We start from the raw sequence: 14,007 nt of genomic DNA on the forward strand, positions 1-14,007 counted from the left end.
AGGCTCTAAGAGTGCCAGATGTTTTAGAGTTTTTGCTGCTTTGTACTTAATTTCTGAGAAAAATAAGGTTTTGTTTTGTTTTTGGAAGGAAAGCATTGTAAGGGCTTTCAGCCCCTGATCAAAGCCCATTGCAATCAAAGGGAGTGTTTTACTGACTGCACTGAGCTTTGGATCAGGCCCAAAGTCGGAAAAAGTATCCATGATAAAAAGTGTCTTTGGGAACACAGAAATTAAAGGGATGCTGTCAACTTAATTAAGACCCCAAATGCAGCACTGGGGGAGCAGGGGAATCTAAATCTCTACTTTCTACATTGGTTTTAACTTTCCTTGTAATCCTTTCTGTTTGCTTCGAGCATTTGTCACTGGTGTCCAAGACCCAAAGCCCGCAGGGTGGAATGTGTTCACGAACATACACGTGTGCGCATGCATATGGACACAGCATGCAAGGAACAGCCATCACAGAAGTAGCTACCTGAACAGAGTTCTGAGTCTCTCAAGTGCTCAACAACCAGACGGCAGGCCCCTTTGGGCAGCTGCCACCATGATGTCCCACAGTGAGATGAAGGGAAGAAGAAAATGCTGCCTGGACCCCTCCATGGTGATGTGAAGCAGCTGTTTCCAGGACCTCTGCAGGAGAGGAGGAAGAAGCCACTGGAACACCCTGCAGTGGCAGAGAAAGAACCCCACATCTGTTCCTCTAAAGTCACCTCTCAGTGGAGGGTGGGTCAGCCAGCCACGCCACCAAAGACCTCTTCAGCTACAGCTGGGGGACAATTTCCCATCCCCACTTGCTGCTACTGCCAAAGGAAATGGTTTTGAAGCATCCCCAAAGCTTAAGATGGGAATTGATCAGGGATGGTTGCTTGCTGTGGGAAGGGAGTGAGCATGGGTGGCAATTGGTCAAACTATGCAAGGGAAGCAGTAGAAAGGGGCATTGGAAAATACAGGAGTTTTGTCTTCAGTTTATTTTCATTTTGGAGGGATTGAAAAGGAAATCGTTACTGACTGGGGCCCTGATTCAGCAAAGCACTTAAGCATGTGTTTAATTTAAAGCCTGGTCCCATGGATTTCAATATATGCTTAAAAGTTAAGCATGCACGCAAGTGCAGAGTCAGGGCTCGGAGGGTAAGTGGGAGTAGGGGTGAAACACTGGACCAAATCTAACCCTGATGCAACTCCACTGCTTGTACCAAGGCTGAATTTGACCCACAGGGTATAAATGTGAGGATTTTTTATTTAAAAATATTTAATAGTGATATAACATTAAACAGATTTATTTACTAGCATTCTCGTTGCAGCTTTTTATGCTTATGTATTACAATGATAACTGCCATATAAATGCTTAAAGAGCTCTTTCTGCATATTCCCACCTCCACAAAACACTGTTCCTTTAAGAGGTGGAAAGAAAAGTTAGCTTCCAAACCAGAAGTAACAGAATTCTGCATTTGAAGATCGCATGGCTCCCAGGGCAATGTATATGCGTTGATACGAACTGGCTGTGACCAGAATACTAACAATACCAGTTTCACTTTAGACCAGGGATTCTCAAGACAAATTTTTTGGTGGCCTCAGAGTGCGGCCACCAACTTTTGCTGGTGGCCGCTCTCACACTTTTTCCTAAAATACTTAATTAGCTTTAGGAAAACCAAATAAATATGCACATATACATGTCCAAATCATAATTTATTTATTGCTACCTAGTAAGTCTGTTGTGAAAAGTGATATTAACCAACATACAAGTTTCACTGTTCACAGCAGACTTATTCAGCCCTGGCAAGCCTGGGGACAAATTAAGTCCTGGATGGAGGGTCAGGGAAGGAAGTGGGGGGCCAGGGGAGATGGGGGTGGGGGATTGGAGCCTGAAGCCCTGCAGCCAGAATGTGGGGCCTGCCACTGCACAGCCAGAGCCCAGGGCTGGAGCCTGAAGCCCTGCAGCCAGATCCTGCCTCCCTGCCATCCAGGGCTGAAGCCCAAAGGCTGACCCCACCGTTGCTGGGAAGATGGGAACCCCACCAGCTGCCTGCTCCTCCACCATTGTGCCCCAGGTGTCTCCAAAGGAGGGCAGGGCCAACCCCTGCTGGTGGCCCCAACAACCAACATCAAGGTGGTGCATCCAGACGCAAGAAGGAGGGACCGCTGCTTTGCCTTCCCTCCTCCAATCACAGCCAAGAGGCTGTGGCCACAAGAAAAGCTCCTGGTGGCTGTATTTGAGAAACACTGCTTTAGACCAAGCTCTCCTGGGCAGGATCCTTATGTTTTTGCATTTAGCGGTGCAGCCCCATGCACATATGTCACACTGTCGAAATAAATAGTAATTCTCATTAGTATCAGCAAAAACTGTTATAATGCTAATGAAAGACAAATCAGCAAACAGATTTTATTTTAATTTTGTACTGATTTCTTTAGTGATAAAGTAAAACATAAAACAATTATTTCAGATTATGATTCTGAAGCTGACAGTGCCTCTTTATTTTACAAATACTGGGGTCATTCTGTTCCTTGTCTTGTTTCTGGAATGTATCATATGCAAACATATTCCTCTAATTAAGAAAGAGCATGATCTAATGAGAGAATTATCTAATGTGCTGGGTTCAGGGATGAGAGCCAGGAATTTCTGATTTCTACTCCATGATCTGACATGGTCAATGGCCAAATCTTCTCTGCCTTAGTTTCCTCATTTGCAAAATGGCAATAATAATACATACTTCACCTTCCTGGCAGGGGCGCTATGTAGATCAGTTACTATTTGTTCAGTGCTTTGACCATGTGAAATGATACAAAAATGAAGTGTTATTTTATTAAATAATAGAAAGAAAATTCTTTAAATTTCATGTAACTGTATATGAAAATTATTTGCTTCAGGGAAGTTGTGTCTTGAACCAGATAGAATTTTTAGTACTTTGAAGAACTATATTGTGTGATAACTTTATGTTTTAACCTCCTCATTAATTGGTTTCTTAAGCCATGTCATTTGGTGTTAATGATGCAAACACTATTGTTTAATGCATTAATGCTGCCTGACACATTATTGTTCTGCTCTGTGAAATGGAAGCTTTTTAATACTTCTTCCTCTTTCTAAAATGTTATTATTTTATTTCTGATTACAAAAGTTTTACAAAAACCAGCTCTTTCAGAACACATAATTTCTAGATAAAATAAAATTATAACTATCTTTAAAAATCACTGCAGTGACCTAAACCTCTGAAGTAAGACTTTTCCAAGTTCTGGTATTTGGGAAAAGTACTGTCATTTATAATACTACAATATCCCTCTGTAACAACTATACACAGTACAGCTTGAAATGGTGTAACTGCCATGTCATCATATTGGAATGTAGCATTTGTTTATAAGGGACTGTTTCAGGCAGAAGCTCTGCAGTCAATCAGGGAAAGAGACAAAGCAGTTTTAGGCATAATACTGTTTTCCTTATTCAGATAAAGCCCCTTGTGCAATGTAAGAAAAAAAGTGACCCCTGCAATTCTTTACTTCTGTCATATGCCAATAGGAGCAGAGGCTGGAGCCGTGTTTTGTTCAGAGGGGAGCCAGTGTCCGTTATGCTCTGAGAAGCAATGGTTGCACCCTTGCTATGGCACTCACCTGAGAAGTGGCAGATCCCCATTCAAATCCCTTCCCATAGGACAGAGGAGGGACTTGAACCAATGGTCTCCCATATCCTAGGTGAGTGCTCTAACCACCAGGCTAAAAAAGAAAACTGCCTTATTCCTCCTCCCCTGACTGTTCTATATGGAGTTAGGTGGTGTCTGAGCTTCCCTACCAGATTGGGCCCTGCAAGCAAGTTTGGCCAAGGAACACCGATCTTTCACCACTTTGTGGTGCTCTAGCAGAGATAGGTGCTTCCTTGCAGCCTGGACTTAGGCACTTATCTCATTGGCATCTTCTATTGGCTAGCTTAGGCAGCTCCCCACCTAGAGTTCTGTCTTTTGTGGATCTCATTCTAACACTCGCCTCCCGCTCCCCCGGCCATTCACTGTAAAGGAACCTAGGTGTCTAACTCAGGCTTTGTGGATCACAGTGCTGTTCCTGACATTTTCTAAGCACCTACATCCCTTTGTGGATCCAGGCCTCAGCATTTTTTATTTATTTTTTTTGGAGAGGGGAAGCTTCGATGGATACAGGGTGCAAAGTAGGGAAACCATAAGGAAGTTCAAACGTTCAGCGTTTAATGTTCTCATAAAAACCTATGTAAGCCTTACAGAACTGTGGTCCCTTGCTCAGAGAATATGGGCCCAGGCTAACAACAAGAAGAAAGAAGCCTAATTTCATCAATGACTGGCTGAACCACACACAGACTTTGGATCCAAAGAGCTGAAGTTCATAGATATTCTTAGCCAAGATTTGGGTTCAGGCTCATTTCTAATGTTCATATATCCAAACGATGCTAGCCTACTACTTCACTTGTCAGCTATCTAAGTAGCTTCAATGAAATGCTGCAGCCTCCAGTCTTTTCTGAACAACACCAACTCTCTATAGCTAAGGAATGGTCTACCCCACTTAAGGTCATGTGGCTCATTCCATACCCACTCTGACCCATGTCATCGCCTTTATGGCATTGTTCAGGGATAAACATTGCTCGTTCTGGATGCCCTTGACTAGATACTCATCTCTTCCCCCACTTCTGACTCAGTCTCCTCCGAGATTAGAATTCAGTTTCTTTCACTTCAAAGTGCCTCAACACAGTTATCCTAAATTTAACAATCTTCACATCTAATACAGAAGGAAAGCACAAAATGAAAGCCAGCTAATAAAACTACATTTAGTGGGTCCCTAGGAAAAGTGCCCTCAGCTGGCCCCAAAACTTAGTTATAGAATATTGGTTAAGTCAAGATGAAATCTTATATGGTAGAAAGACCTTTTAGTGGCTTGCGGCTGAATTCCTATTTACGCTTCCAAAGGTTTGTGAGATGCATGGGAGCAGTTCATACAGAGCTATTGTTTCAGGTGGTTTATGTATGGTTAGGGTGACCAGATGTCTCGTTTTTTAGGGACTTTTTCTTATATAGGCGCCTATTGCCCCCCGTCCCGTTTTTCCAAGTTGCTATCTGGTCACCCTATGTATGGTTCATGATTTGAAGGTAATCACTGCAACTGCAAGGGTAAGAGCTGTCTGTAAAGTCTCAAATTCTAGCACTTCTCACATAAGAGGTGACTGTTCCAGGGTGATTTTCTGAGATTTATCACAGGAAACACATTTTAATTGTCTCTCCCCCCAACCCAAAAAAAAAAATTTGGTAACCTAAGCAGATTGACTTCTTACATTGCCTTTCTCAAACCAGTTTGGTTTTACTTAAGTATGTTCTCCCAGCCCACAACAGGTATCAATAACAGGCAAGACCCAGCGCGGAATGTAAATGCAAGTGGGCTGATTTACAGAAGTATTTAATACACACAAATTCCATCGAAAAATATGGGAATAGGAGATGCTCAACAACTTTGAAAAATCAGACTACTTTTATTTAAGTGACTAAATATGGATTTGGAGCCTGATTTTAAGCACCCAAATTTAAACATTTTGGCCTTAGCCTGGTCTACACTTAAGTGTTAGGTTGACCCAGCTACATCACTCAGGATGTGAAAAATCCACACTCCTGAGTAATACAGTTAAACTGACCTAATCCTTGGGGTAGACAGTGATAAGTCAACAGAAGAATTCTTCCATCTACCTAGCTACAGCCTCTTGGGGAAGCGGATTTCCTACGCTGACAGGAGAATTCCTCCCATTGTCGGAGGCAGTGTCTACACTGAAGCACTACAGCTGTGCTCCTCAGTCCTGAAGCCATACTGCTGTAGCACTTCAAGTGTAGACAAGCCCTAAGTCTCTCACCTTTGCAGTTGCAGTGATTACCTTCAAAACATGCACCATCTTGTGAGATTTTGCAGATTTTCTATACAATTTAGTCTAGCATCAATGTAGGCAGATTATAATAAAATAATAAACTGTTGGGAATAAGCTTTTACCTCTTATTAAAATGTAAGAGCTGGGTCAGGTAGGATAGGAAACAAATTTATAACTCCCCATAGAAATTCTGTAGATTGGAGGGAAGGGAAACCCTGCAGATTTCTCCAAAAGTACCTGCAAATTTCCATCAGCCTTAGCTCTGGCTCAGATTCAGTCATCACCTAGGCAGCTCTAGGCCAATGTTTACTGTACACAATAAAAAAAGCTGTAGTGGGCCAGAACTGGAACCTGAAAGGGAAGGATAGCTAATAAAGTGAAATGCTGATCTGGATTGTTTTGGTTTAATTTAACCTTTGGTGGGGGACTGCAGAGGGGAATGTCCATCTGCAGAGAATGCAGCTCTATTTCAGACCATAAGATGGCGCTAGAGGAGTGCTCTGTATATAGCGAAACCAATTTAAAATGTATAATCAAGGAATGGGGAACTGTTTCTTGTCTCTCTGCCTTGTGACACCCTGCACAAGCCACGTTTGCTTTGCCTATTCCTCAGGGCTTGTTTGCTTAACTCATCAAGAATGTTTTGAAATGGTTTGTTCATTATATTTTAATTCAGCTAAAATTAGCATGCATCACATAGAAATCTGAATTACTTTCCAGGCAGTGTTGGATGAAAACTTGTGTGTTGTGTGTTCTGTGATGTTTCAGTACTGTTTGTATTAATAGTTATGACAATTGTTCAATGTTAGGGTTAAGTTATGTCCTTTTGGACATTTTCGCGCGCTTTGCGCTAAGGGCGGAAAAGGCTGACAGACTCTCGCGTGAAATCCAGTTCCACTTGGAGCCGCTGTGGAACTCTGGCGCCCTGGTGCTTGTAAAAAGGATTCCACGACTGTTAGCTGTTGCTGTCCATCTGAGAGGCAGCCGAGTGTCTTTGCGCGGCGATGGACCAAGAGACCAGCGTTGTCGAGGAGGGCGTATACCATCTAATTGAACTTATCTGTCCGGTATCCTGTATATCCAGAGTCACTAATTTACCTGGTTCCAGATCCAGTCCGATCCTGTGTTCCTCTTGCCTCGGTCCGAAATCAGTCGGCAGGCGATTTGAGGTCCCAGGCCCTCCAAACACCAGCTATGAAAGAAACAGCATTTTAACATCATCTGCCCAGAAGCCTCTGACAGAGTAGAATATTGGGGTATTTTGCTTTCCTTTATTTTACTTGTTACCACGTGAGGAGTATTTGGGGCCCAGGTTTAATACCCATAGAGGCAACCACAACTGCTTATCTGTTTACGGTTAATAGTTTTCCCCTTTTCTATCTTTGTTGCTATTCCCAAATAAACTGTTTGTGTTTTCGAAGAGCTTTGTTTCTCTCCTCTTCTTTCTCTGCATACACGTACATAGGTGGGAGGAGTGGACCAGATAAATTCTTCACAGGTGACAGACCCTGGGTGCCGGTGAAAAAGACCTGTCTACTGTAATTGGGGGTTTCTCCCTTTTATTTCACCACCTCTCTTATCACCGTTACAGCAGAGACACAGGAAAAATGTATGTTTTTTTAAATTTAATTCATTATTATCACTGCCTTCTACACACGCAACTTGTATGCCTTTAACTATACCAGCATAGTTAAAGGAAGAACAACTCCTCAGGTGTGGATACAGTTATAACAGTAGAGCTTATTCCTGTGTGGGAACTGCAAACAACCAGTGTAACTGTCCACACTTGGGGTTGTACTGGTATACCTATATATATATATAAAATCACACCCCTAACATAGTTATACTCATACAAAAACTGGGTATAAACCAGGTGTACCAGGTATACACCATCAAATTAGGCCTGAATAAAGACTGAGAGTGGTTGGATCATTATAAAGCCTAATTTCCCCCTACTGTTACTCACACCTTTTTGTCAACTGTTTGAAATGGGCCACTCTCATTACCACTACAAAAGTGATTTTTCCTCCCTTGGTATCCTATTGTTAATTGAATTGTCTTGTTAGAATGACCTCCCACTTGGTAAGGCAACTCCCATCTTTTCATGTGCTGGGTATTTATACCTGCTATTGTATTTCCACTCCATGCAGATGATGAAGCAGGTTCTAGCCCACGAAAGCTTATGCCCAAATAAATCTGGACTCCTCGTTGTTTTTGCTGATACGACTAAAATGGCTACCACTCTGAAACCTGTCATTCAAAGATGGTAATTACTCTGGATTGCAACTTGCTTGACTTTGAAGCTGTGAATCTTTAGCTAGATAAAATGGAGTTATTTCTTACACACATAATAAAAAAATCCTATTTTTAATTGTTATTAATAACCACCAGAATGATGAATTACACCCCAAAATTATTAGAATGTGGAAAAATGTTTGAAACACTTTTCTAAACTTCAAAGACAATCATTCAAGTGAGATTAACGAGGAAAAGAGGCATGAGGTCTGGTGACTAGGGGCGGGTCCTGGGGTTGGAGTCCAAGATCCCAAGGTTCAAGTCCTGACTCTGCCACTGACTTCCTGTGTGATCTTGGGCAAGTCACTTCCCCTTGCTGAGCCACCTCCCCTCAGTTTATCTGACTTCTCTGTAAACTCTTCAAGACAGGCACTGTAGCTTACTACAGGTATGTAAAGTGTCTAGACAGTGGGGCTCTGATGTTAGTTGGGGCTTCTAGATTCTACCATAATCTAAATAAATAAAACCTGGTGTGGGGGAAGGGTAATAAACATGTGGCACCAGTGGTCAGGCTAAAATAATACTCCCGCCATTGCTATATTTGACTAATGTACAGAATCTTTATTAATGTCTATGTGTATAGCAGCTTATCCTAAAAATTAGAGACTTTTCCTATATGAATGATGGCTCTCAATGTGGTTCAGATTAGAAGGCTAGTAGTCTCCAAGATTCGAAAGCCACTTAGAGGCTAGCTGGGGAAGGAGTAAAAGCACAGTGTACCTCCCTCCCTAGGTGCTGAAAGCATCTGTCTGCTGTTTAGATAGAAGAGCACCTGAGTTAACCTAACACACAGGTCTCCAAAGCACTAAGCTCTGAAGTAGTCTGGGGCTAGCCCAGTAATACATTTATCTGAGGCCTTTGGCAGTTATTTGAGCTGTCTTTGATTAGCTCAGTCTAGGAGCCCAGCTTTGCAGACAGAAATGAGACTATTTCTGCTCACATAAAGAAGCTGCAAACAAGGGTCGGATACTTAGAAACACAGGCAGTTCAATGCCAGGGCTGACAACTTTTCACACTGGACCTGTCTGTCACATTGTAAATACTGTAAATCCCTAAAGCAGGCACACATGCCTCGAAATGATTGTCCTTCTGACGAGTCTCTCTGTATGTCAGCAGTCTGAAGGCTAATAATAGAGCAAGGCTCTGGAACTTGCCCAGTCTCTTGACACAGTAGGAAAGGAGTTGTCAGCCCTCACTGGTTGAAGCACACTTTCTATTAGTGCATCAAAAAATGTCAGAAACTACAGTGGAAGCATCACAGAAATCCACTCAGAGTGTTTACTGTTTCATTTTAAAATTCCATATTTATTCTTTCTGCAGATTCCAGATAAATTCTCTATGTGCTGTAAGCCCTAATAGTATCTCTCATTAAATGGACTTTTGGTGTTTACAATGAGGGTCTGGCACCTGTTAGGTTAATAGTGTTGTCCAGTGGTTAGAGCAGGGAATTAGGAGTCAGGACTCCTTCTAGGGTCCAATACTTTCACCACTGTGGCAGCAGAATAAGGCCCCTGGATTCTGTCACTAGCTGTGCTAAAAATTCATAAAAGCCCAGTCTATTTTAGGTTTCTAGCTCACGAAAGCTTCTGCTCAAATAAACTGGTTAGTCTCTAAGGTGCCACAAGGACTCCTTTTCAGTCTACTTTAGGAAATCTATCCACTTCTCACAACAGGCAAAGCTGATGCAGTGCTGAAAACAGATAAGTGCAAGTATAGATGGGACCCCACTATGTTCAGCACCATTTCAGAAACTGTGATTGAGTCTATAACGCTAACTACAGTTTAGGCCTCTCTATACTTACAGTTGCAGCACAGTTAGTAGCAGTCCAGCTGCACCACTTGCTAACATGCTTGTCATCAATTGGCTAGTGGCTTTTAGCAAGTCACTTAAATTCCTGAGCCCCATACACTAAGCCCTGATCTACACTACAAATTTAGAGCCGTATAAATACATCACTCTGGGGTGTGGCCACACACCTAAGCAATACAGCTATACCTACCTAACTCTCAGTATAGTAAGTGCTATGGCAAGGGGAGGGCTTCTGTTGTACTAGCTACTGCCTCTCAGGGAGGTGGAGTGTCTATGCCAGGAGGTACACGGCTGCAGCACTTTCAGTGTGGACAAGCCCTAAGCTTTTTCTTATGATCCATCACTGCACTACCATCATTTTATCTTCACTGATGACAATGCTAGTAGAGACAGGGCTCCAGACAGCTGCAACATTTTAAGCACCACATTATCTAATCCAGCTCAGGGCAAGTCTGCAGAACATGGTGCTTAAAATGCTGGTGGTCACTAGTTCTCCTACACTTACTAGAGGCACCGACTTTCTGAGTTCCCAGGGGTGCTCAACCCCGCTCTGCCCCCAGCTCCACCCCCACTCCACCTCTTCCTCCAAGCGCCCACCCCTGCTCCGCCTCTTCCCACCCCACCTCTTCCTGCCCCATTCCACCCCCTCCTCCTGCCCACCGCTGAACAGCTGATCGCAGCAGGGGGGAGGCACTGGGAGGGAGCGGGAGGAGCTGATCAGTGGGGCCCGCTGAGGGATACACCCATTGTATTTTTCCCATGGGTCCTGCAGCCCTGGAGCTCTCATGGAGTTGGCACATATGGCTCTTACTACCATTAGTGGAACTGAAACAGTAGTACAATGGCAGGAGATTTTAGAAAACAAATCCTTATAGAGACAAAGTCCATGTTACCTCATTTTTGGCCTACCCTAAGCAGCAAATTACAATATAGTCTGTTTCATCAGACAGTTTTAAGACTTGGAGGTTTTGCCACAAGAGACTGAATACAGGATGAAAAAATTCACTCTCATAGAAGCACAACTTGGATCCTAACCAAGATCCCAGAGAAAAGGTTAAGAGTTTTCCCACTCTGTACATTTACGGTATTATTGTCCTATACTGGGCTTCACTGACAAACAGACTCCCACTGGGCAGGGCAAACTGGTGTAAAGGTTTAGCAAAAGTTCAATTTCATAGCACAGTTTCTGCTAAGATATTTTCCATGGAAGAAAAACAGATGAGAGCGAACCAGAACACAAGAGCAAGACACAGCGAGTGGAACAGAAAGTTCTTTTACAAACCATATTCCTGTTGGGATTTGTGGAGGAAAACAAACCCAAACAACAAAACAGAAGAAACAACATAAAAGAGGCAAGAACTGCCAGCTACGGGCCCTTGTTCTCCTTCCTATTTCCAGCAGTAGGATAGCAAGTTACAGAATTACCAACGTTAACCAGGGAAAACATCATTAACCGGCCCCAAAAAATCAGGAAGTTGGGCTTCTTTTTATTTTCCTGCTGGGTTTTGAGCCTCCAGAGTTCACATTTTCAAGATTTGCTCTGCAACCATAAGGGCCTGAAACTTTTTTAAAAAATATATATATAAGTGAAAGCTGAGATGTGTTTGCCCTGTTGTTGTAGCCATGTTGGTCCCAGGCTGTAAGAGAGACAAGGTGAGTGAGGCAATATCTTTTACTGGACAACTTCTGTTGCTGAGAGAGGTAAATTTTTGAACCACACAGAGTTGTTCTTCAGGCTGAGATTTTTATGTATTAACATGACTTCAGGAGCTGGGGCTTTAAGCAAAACACCAAGTGTTGTGAGACACCTATACAATTGCAAGCTGACAACACAACTTATGTAGATATATGACAAAGACAAAAGTGATAACAGTCACAGGACAGCCTCATTCTGATCCCTGAGACAACATCTCCCCCCCACCACCACACTCACGTAACAGCAGCGAAGGACTCTTGATTTAGATTAAATGCAAAAGTACTACTTTTTTCTAACATACCCCTGCCCCCAATCACAACCTTCTTTTCCCTTGTGCTTCCTTCCATGTTGCCCCTTACACTTGGAACACCTATTCTCATACCCCAAGCACCCTCTGATTTGTAGCACTCCTCAAAAGTCAGCTCATTAAGCCATCCTTCCTGCCCTATGCTCATTATCACCCCTTTCTTGAGCCATTGTCCTGTGGTTCGCAAAAAAGAAAAGGAGTACTTGTGGCACCTTAGAGACTAACCAATTTATTTGAGCATGAGCTTTCGTGAGCTACAGCTCACTTCATCGGATACAATTATTAGTTACATGATCATGAACTATTTTTTCCACAGGACTCCTTCCTTATTCAGTGCCCAGGATGGATGGGGCTCACTGAACGAGCTGTGATTCAATATTTTGTTTTATCTTCATTGCTCAATGGGTGGCCCCAGGCCACGTTTACTGCACTCTGTTCAAATGCTACTGTGAAGACAGAATTATTAACTTCCTCCTAGAAATTTCTATGGTGCCCATCACTGTGGTGTATCAGGCCTTCATGAACATCAATAATTTATTTTCACAGCACCTCTGTGAAGTGATATTGTTATTCTGAGACACAGAGATTAACATCAAATGTCCACTAATTTGGGGTGTTTGTTTTGAGGGCCTGACTTGTCAGAGCACTCAGCATTATGCAGCATTTAAATGTTCAAAGCACAGCTCCCACAGATCTTAATTGCAGCTGAGAGCGATCAACACTTTTTCAGATCTGGAACACACAATTAGTGGCCACCTATGAAAGGTTTGGTGTAAGTGACTTACCCTTCATCACACAGCAACTCTGTGATACAGATAGGGATAGAATCCAGTTCTCCAGGGCAGTATTGAATTGCCTTAACCATGAGACCCTCCTTCTCTTCCTGTGATCCCATCTCACTCACTACACACCTTCCAACTACTGCAACAAATGAGGCAAGAATCCTACAGACAACCAGCCTCCTTGGCTACATGACCCTGATTCAAACCCAGGGCATGTCTCCCGTGGCAGCGTGGTGCCTCACTGAAGTCACTAGAGCATCAGTTAGGCACAGAAGCCTATTGCACATCTATCACTGCAGAGTCAAAGCCCCAGCATGTCCTGGGTCCAGTGTTGTCCATGTATTTAAAGGGGGGGGGGAAGACTGTTCGAATTTACAGGGGGGTGAGGGCCCAGGATGAAACTGTGAGGGTGAAGGTGGGCTGTATGGGGAAAAAAAACTGGAAAAAAAGGTTTGACAGAACACTCATGGTTTAAAATCATCACATAAATTAAAGTTGGCTATTCAAGCCTTGTATGAAGCCCTAGATCGACATCCTTCTTGGCCTCTTGTTGTGATTTTGCACAACTCTGTTAATGAACTTCTCAATGCAGTGCATTCATCTTTGGTGGCTTCTCATATGTACAGTACTTCCAGTCCTTCAATTGATATGCTCATTAGTTCAGTCACATGACCGGGGAGAAAGAGTACGAAGACATTAAATTTATGGCTTTTTTTAAATGTCTCTTGAATATTCTGCAGCTCGTACTAGCACTAGCTGAAGTAGATGGCCTCTGCAGTGTGCATAGGAAAGATTAGAGTTACACTTTTCTCTGAGCAAAACTTGTACTCCACTATGTCTTCCAGAGAAGTTGTAGGTCCATCAAATGCACAACGAGCCATCTCTTTGGGGTTCAATTTACAAGCATTTAACTCTTTTAATATATCACAGATACAGCTTATGTGTCTTTTATAACCTGAACATCTAGACTGTATCTACTGGCCTACCACTGACATCAAGATAACGTACACAATGACTTGATACTTGATGCCTATTTGCATTGGTGCATTCATAAGTCATGTATGCACATTTTCTGAATGCAGTGAGAAAGTTCTTTGTTTTTTCAACTGCTGAGTCTTTCACTGTTGCACCGTGTGCTTCTAACCAGTCAGTTGAGTTTCTTGTAGAAAGATAGTGAGCATTTTCCAGTCTTGATCAGAACCAGTGTCTAACTTCATGATTAACAAGTGACAATGCATTTAACATTGGCCTCCAGTCAGGGCC

This window comes from Caretta caretta, chromosome 1 (assembly GCF_965140235.1).
Source record: "Caretta caretta isolate rCarCar2 chromosome 1, rCarCar1.hap1, whole genome shotgun sequence".
In the NCBI taxonomy this organism is placed as follows: Eukaryota; Metazoa; Chordata; order Testudines; family Cheloniidae; genus Caretta; species Caretta caretta.